At 38.7% G+C, this 7,574-nt stretch overlaps 1 pseudogene; it reads left to right on the top strand.

The window, feature by feature from the left end:
- The first annotated feature begins 6,185 nt into the window (after nucleotides 1-6,185).
- LOC150065011 (mediator of RNA polymerase II transcription subunit 4 pseudogene) lies at nucleotides 6,186-6,971 on the top strand (annotated as a pseudogene).
- Nucleotides 6,972-7,574: the final 603 nt, after the last annotated feature.

Raw genomic sequence — 7,574 nt, 5'->3', positions numbered from 1 at the left:
GTTCTGCTTTAATTTCCTTTTTTAGGGCTTTAAAGTTTTCATTATAAAGGTCCTTTACATTCTTAGTTAAGATAATTGCTAGGTACTTTATTTTCTTTGAGGCTATTGCAAAATAGTTGCTTTCCTGATTGTTGCCTCATTCCTCTCACTGTTGGCATAGAGGAAGGTAGTTCATTTTTGAGGGTTAATTTTATACTCTGCTACCCTTCCAAAGTTTTGAATCAGCTCAAGGAGCTTGGGAGTGGAGTGTATAGGATTCTTTAAATACAGAATCATGTCATCTGCCAAGAGGAAAAGTTTTACTTCCTCTTTCCCTATTTGGATCCCCTTTATGCTTGCTTCTTGTCTTACTGCTCTGGCTAGGAATTCTAATACTATATTAAAGAGGAGTGGGAGAGTGGGCATCCTTGTCTTATTCCTGATTTTAGAGGGAATGGCTTTAGCTTTTCGCTGTTAAGTATAATACTAGCCGTGGGTTTGTGATACACAGCCTTTATTATACTGAGGAATGTTCCATGGATTCCTAGTTTCTCCAGAGCTTTTTGCATAAAGGGGTATTGGATCTTGTCAAATGCCTTTTCTGCATCTATTGAGACAATCATGTGATTATTGTCCCTGCTCCTGTTGATGTGTTGACTTATATTAATTGATTTGCATATGTTGAACCAGCTTTGCCTCCCTGTGATGAATCCTGTTGGATCACAGCATGTATATATATTTTTTGTGATGAGTTGTTGTAGACGGTTGGCCAGTATTTTGTTGAGAAGTTTTGCATCGATGTTCATCAAAGAAATGGGTCTATAGGTCTTTCTTTGATGTATCTCTGTCTGGTTTGGGGATGAGGGTTATACTGGCTTCATAGAATGAGTTTGGTAAAGAGCCTTTATTTTCAATTTCATTGAAGAGCTTGAGGAGTATTGGTATGAGCTTTGCTTTGAAGTCCTTATAGAATTCAGCTGTGAATCCATCTGTCCTTAGGCTTTTCTTTGGTGAAAGGTCTCTTACTGCCATTTCTATTTCATGCTTGAAATAGGCCTGTTTAGTTGGGTTAGTTCTTCTTGGTTCAGTATGGGTATGTTAATATTGGCTAGGAATTCATCCATTTCTTCTAGATTCTCAAATTTGTTGGTATAAACGTTTGAAAAGTATTCCCTCATGATGCTCTGGGTCTTGGTAATTTCTGTCATGATATTACCATTCTCATCTGTCATTTTGTTTATTTCGGTATGCTCCCTTCTTTTTTTGGTAAGATTTGCTAAGTGTCTGTTAATTTTGTTAATTTTTTCAAAGAACCAACTCTGTTTTGTTGATTCTTTCTATAGTTTTTTTGGACTCCAATTCATTTAATTCTGCTTTGATTTTAATAATTTGCTTCCTTTTACTGGGATTAGGGTTGGTTTGCTGCTCTTCTTCCAGGTGCTTAAGGTGACACGTTAAATTGTTGCTTTGCGATTTTTCCAATTTGTTATTGTAGGCACTCAGAGCTATAAATTTTCCTCTGAATACTGCCTTTGCTGTGTCACAAAGGAGCTGGTATTTTGTGTGCTCCTTTTTGTTAAATTTCATAAACTGTTGGATTTCTGTTCTGATCTCCTCGATGACCCCTTGGTGATTCAACAATGTGTTGTTCAATCTCGTGAGTTACAGGGTTTTCGTTTGTGTAGATTGGTGTTCAGTTCCAATTTGATGCCCTTGTGGTCTGAGAGAGTGCAGGGAATGATTTCAGTGTTTCTGAATCTTCCAAGGTTTGTTTTATGCCTTAAATGTGGTCTATTTTGGAAAATGTTCCATGTCTGCTGAAAAAAACATGTATTGTGTTGTTGCTGAGTGAAATAATCTGCAGATATCTGTTAGATCTAGTAGATCTATACAGTTACTCAATTTTAAGGTTTCTCTGTTGAGTTTTTGCCTGGTGAATCTGTCCATAGGTGAAAGTGGTGTGTTAAAGTCACCAACAATCAATGTGTTTTGATCTATGTATGATGTTAGTGAAAGCAAAATTTGCTTGATGAAGTTCGGAGCTCTGGGATTAGGTGTGTAGATATTTAGGATGGCTATGTCCTCATAAAGGAAAGATCCCTTTAGTAGTATGTAGTAACCTTCTTTGTCTTTTTTCATTAATTTTAGTTTGGAGTCTTTTTTATCTGATATGAGGATGGCAACTCCAGCCTGTTTATGGGGGCCGTTACCTTGATAAAGTTTATTGCAACCTCTCAATTTCAAAAAATGTTAGTTTTGGGGTAAGATGTGTCTCTTGAAGACAGCAGAATGATGGATCTTGCTTTTTGATTCAACTAGATAGTCTATGTCGTTTAATTGGAGAGTTAAGTCCATTGATATTGAGAGTCAGGATTGAGAAATATTTATTAGTTCCTGCCATTTTTTTATAACAATTTATTGATGTTGATTTTTTTACATCATATTTTAAATGACAAGTTTAACAAACAAGTGTTCAAGGAGGGAATCTCTATTTACAATCACTGGGACTTAGTATTTAGAACTTAATCATAATTAGAATAAGGGTTTGTATGTCATAGAAACATATTAATTTAAGTAATAAAACATTATGTCTATAGAGTCATAGGTTTTTATGTCTATATAGTTATGTTTATATTTCCATTAGCATGGCAGTTCCTGCCATTTTAAAAAGCTTTCATTAGGGCCTGTGTCTTGACAGTTCTTGTGGTATTTAGATGTTATGAGTTTTAGGTGCCATTTCTTTCTCTGTATTACATTTGTGTTGGTTTTCTATGTATAGAACATTTTTGAGAATTTTGTGTAATGTTGGTTTTGTTGCTACATAATGTTGAATCTTTTCCCTGGAATGGAATTTTTTTATTGTTCCCTCAGTTATGAATGAGAGCTTAGCTGGGTACAGTATTCTTGGTTGGTAGTTATTTGACCTCAGGGCATGACATATATCCTTCCAATCTCTTCTTGCTTGCGTTGTCTCTGCTGAGAAATCTGGGGTTATTTTGATTAGTTTGCTTTTATAGGTGATTGTTCTTTTCTCCCTGGCTGCCTCTAGGATCCTATCTTTGGTCTCTATTGATCCAGTTCGGATTACAATGTGGCAGTGGGATGTCCTTTTCTGGTCAGGTGTGTTTGGGGTTCTAAAAGCTTCTTGTATCTGGATGGGCCTGCCCTTCTGGATATTTGGGAAATTCTCTGAGATGATTCCCTGAAGTATATTTCCAATACCATTGACCTCTTTTCCAGACCCTCCTCAATACCAACTAGTCTTAAATTAGGCTTCCTAATTTTATCTTGGACCTCCTCTAACATTTTCTCATATTTCCTAGATTTGAATTGACTCATTTTCTGTTCGTTCTCTATAACTAAATTATCTTCAACCATGGAAATTCTCTGTTCTGCATTGTTTAACCTGCTATCACAGCTTTCTACTTTATTCTTCATCTCACTTGTTTCTAATTGCTCATTTTTGATGCCTTGCATCTCTTGTTTAAGATCATTGATGGGTTTCTTTAACTCCTTGATTTCCATTTGAGTGGTTAGCTCAGCAGCTTTATTCTCTTTGGATGTTTGTTGGAGTTCAGTCACCTTTTTGTTTGTGGATTCTATGAATTCATCCATTTTTCTATGAAAAATCTTTATTATGGCCTCCTTTATGGCTTCCCCTTTTTCACATATCACCTTGTTTATGGTTTCCCCTTGTTTAGCTGTGGCTTCCTCCCTATCTCTTTATGTTTTCACACTTTTCATTAATGCTGTTTATCAATTGCATTTGTATTGCACTTGGTAGGCTCTCCTTGAGATTTGCCACTGACTACTCCATTGCCTGTTTGTTTGTTGGGAGATGCTATTCCTTGATTTGACATTTTTCTTGAGTTTCTTGTTCTGCCCATTTGAAAATGGGAGCAAGATTAATACTAAACAAGATTATATTTTTTCAGATATAACCAACTTAGACTTTTTTGGTTGTCTGACAGTAGATGCTCACTCTTTCAGATTGGTAATATCACTCTCTCTTTCTTTTTGTGCACTTACATACAAATGTAATACAACCACAGATTACCGATTTATGACCAAAACAATAAGCCCCTCAATCCAATCTATATTGTATTTAAGTCCCTCTGGACCTACAGTACAATTGAACACAGTATAATTGATCCACAGCATTGCTCAACAACCATCAAATGTAGATGCATAATAAGAGTTGAAGGATGAACAGAGGACCATAGATAGAAAAATAATATGAAACACAACAAGGGAGGTAGGAAAAGAATACTGAAGGAGTGTAAGATTATTATAGTAATGAAGAAAAGGTGTCGTGTAAGGATAACTTATCTAAGGTGATAGACAGGTAGAATATTTCAGTAGAAAGTTTAGATGAACTTAGGTAAAACTTATGAAAATAAGAATAAGAATAATATATAGAGAAAAGAGGGAGGTAGATATAGGAAATTTCAATGATACAAAACAACAACAAAATAAAAGAAAACAGAAAACAGAACACACACACACACACACACACACACACACACACACACACACACAAAAGAAAAGGTGGGGGGAGATTCCTCACTATTGTGAGTTCTTACCCAAGAGAACTAGGAAGGTTGAGAACCAGGAGTTTAAAAAACAGGTGACTGTATCAATATAGATATCATTTTTAGTCAGACTATACCCAGAGCTTTCACTGTATTTCTAGGCATGACCACAGTGACAAAAGGAACGTGGGAAAAGAGGAGAGAGAAAAAAAGAATGAGTCATAACAGTAGAAAAAAAGGTGTAGGTAAAATGGCAAAGAGAAAATAAGAACACCTAAAAATGCAAATGAAAAGGGGTGAAAGAACATCAAACAAAAAAGGGTATTCTTCAAGTTTTTTTTTGGGGGGGGGAAGTATAGGATAGGAAACTTGTGTCTCCACTAAATTCGGGATCCGAACACTTCACAAAATCTTTTTAACTTGTGATTTGGCTTTGTGGTTTTTCGGATCAGATTGCTTGTTTGGTAAAACAAAGCTGAAAGATGTGCAGGCAGCTTTGTTTACCAGGTCTGTGGCCGGCGCAGGGGGATGGACTTCAGCAGCGCTGGGGCCGGATTTCCGGCTAAGGGATGTCTGGGAAATCTTTGCCAGTTAGAAAGATGGCCTTTCCAGCACCACCTCTCAGGCTCCAATTGCTTTGGCCGGGTCTTTGCCAGCAGTCAAGATGGCGCTGCTCTCAGCTGGAGGGGGAGGGGCTCCCTCCCAATGTTGTTCTGCGAGCAGAAGTAGAAACTTCTCCTCGGAGGTACTCGCAAATTGCTTGTGTGTCTGGTTCCGTGAAGCTGGCAGGTCCGTGCATTGCCGGGTGTCGGCTCTGGGCCCGCGAAGGCTCTGTGTGGCTGTGTCTGCAGCCGGCAGGTCTGCTGCGCCGAGAAGCGCTGTCTGCTCTGCTCCATGGCTGATGGGGCTCCACGCTGTCTTCTTCGAACGGGTATTCTGCCTTTTTCCTCTCTGACTGAGATCTCTGTGGTGCTTAAGCTTACTTAGGATCAATTTTTGGAAAAGAACTGTTCCCCACGCTTCGAGAACTTGAATTTTGGTGGGAGCTCAGTACGTCTCACTGACCCGCCACCATCTTCATAATCGAGCAGTGCTAGTTCTATGAAGTTACTGCAAATGCTGATGTGGCCAATGCTGAACCCATTGTTCTTTTTAAAAAAATTTATTGTAATTAATAGAAGGGTTACCTTATATTCACCAGATAGAAGGTACATTTCTTAACAATCGTTGCTACCCCTTCTCATGTTTTTGTCCCCATTTCCCTCCCCATCCCCTCCCCTCATCTTGTTTTCCCCCCCTTCCCTATCCTATTTCAAATAAACAAATAAACATATGTACAATACACCAGATGACAAGGTAAGATGAGAAATAACATAGTACAATAAGAACAACAGTCACACCTTCTATGGCTTTTGTTTCTATATCTTAGAGGTCCTTTCATTTAGCCTCATTCTGTATGGCCTTATGTATCTATGAACCCATTGTTCTTAGAGGAAATTGAGTGAAGCTCCTCTGAGCCTTTGGTCATAATATATTCAACTGATGAATTAATAATCTTGTTTTGTGTGAACTTCTATTTAAAGATATCTTTTAGGTGTATATTGATGATTCATTACGATTGAATTCAAGAGTGCTCGCTGCTCTGGTGTCTGGGGCTGTTGGTCTGTAGAGGGGATGGCGGCTTCTTTGAGTGGGGAGAAGAAGAAGTAACAGCCGGGAAGTCTGCTGGTGGTAACAGCAGGTGAGAACAACTGCTGTCTGTGCTGGAAGATCTGAAAGTCTTGACTAGGGAGATCATTGAAATGCTGGCCATTTCAAGAAACCAAAAGTTACTACAGCAGGGAGAAGAAAACCAGATCCTGGAATTGTTAATTTATTGAGATGGGGAATTTCAAGAACTTATGAAATTGGCTGTTAATCAGGGAAAGATCCATCATGAAATGCACGTTTTAGAAAAGGAAGTAGAGAAGACTGTGATATTCAACAACTACAGAAACACCTAAAGGAAGCAGAATACTAGCAACACCTGTTAACCAAGTGAAAGAAAAACTTAAGGCAATAGAAAAAGCAAAAAAAGGTGCTATCTCCTTTGAAGAAATATGCACATAGAATTAGTGCAAGCAATGCTGTGTGTGCCTCACTGACCTGGGTTCCAGGAGATCCACACAGCCAGACCCAACTGTTTTAGAGATAAAAAGTAGATTATTGGGTCAGATGAACAATCCTTCCACTAACTGTGTAGATGGTCATCTCCCAGGGGATGCCCTTGCTGCAGGCAGGCTGCCAGATGTTCTTGCTCCACAGTATTCGTGGCAGACAAATGACATGTTGATGAACATGTTACCACCAAATCACAGCAATGACTTTTTGGTGGAACCTCCTGGGCATAATAAGGAAAACAAAGATGATGTAGAGGTTATGCCAACAGACCCCTCAAGCAGCAGTAGTGACTCTGATTAAAAACTTGGGAGACTGCACATAGAATTGAATACTCTAGGGTTTTTTTTAACAGTGGGGGAATACCAACTGAACACTGGTAAGAGTAGCCACATAGATTGAGCATCCCATTGAAATCAAAGTGGGTTTTGTTGTCAAGCCCCCAACTGTGGGGGACTTTCGGAACTTGTCTGTTGAGGGGTTCTTGAGCACTTCTGTGCTGTTCTGCCCTGCTCCATTCAGGTATGCTGCTTTGGACACAATTGGTAGGAAGATGACCCAGCCACACATGTCACTAAACAGGTCCAGGAAACATTTAGAAAAGCATTTTTAAAAATAAAAGTGATGGATTACTGAATATACAGAGTTCAGAGTACAAACTCATGCCAGAGTGTAGTTTCTCAGTTCTGCTATAGTGGCAAGTTGTCAGTTGTACTACTAATAATTAGTTATTATATATATATAATTTTTTGAGCACTGTCCTTGGGCTTTCTTAAGGCTAGAGCTCTACCACTTGAGCCTCAGCACTACTTCTGGCTTTTTTCTATGTATGTAGTACTGAGGAATTGAACGTGGGTCTTCGTGCATGGTTGGCAAGCACTCTATTACTCAGCCAAACTCCCGGCC

The sequence above is a fragment of the Megascapheus bottae genome, chromosome 3 (assembly GCF_031878675.1).
Source record: "Megascapheus bottae isolate mThoBot1 chromosome 3, mThoBot2.hap1, whole genome shotgun sequence".
NCBI classification, from domain to species: Eukaryota; Metazoa; Chordata; class Mammalia; order Rodentia; family Geomyidae; genus Megascapheus; species Megascapheus bottae.
This window is presented reverse-complemented; position numbering and strand designations above follow the sequence as displayed.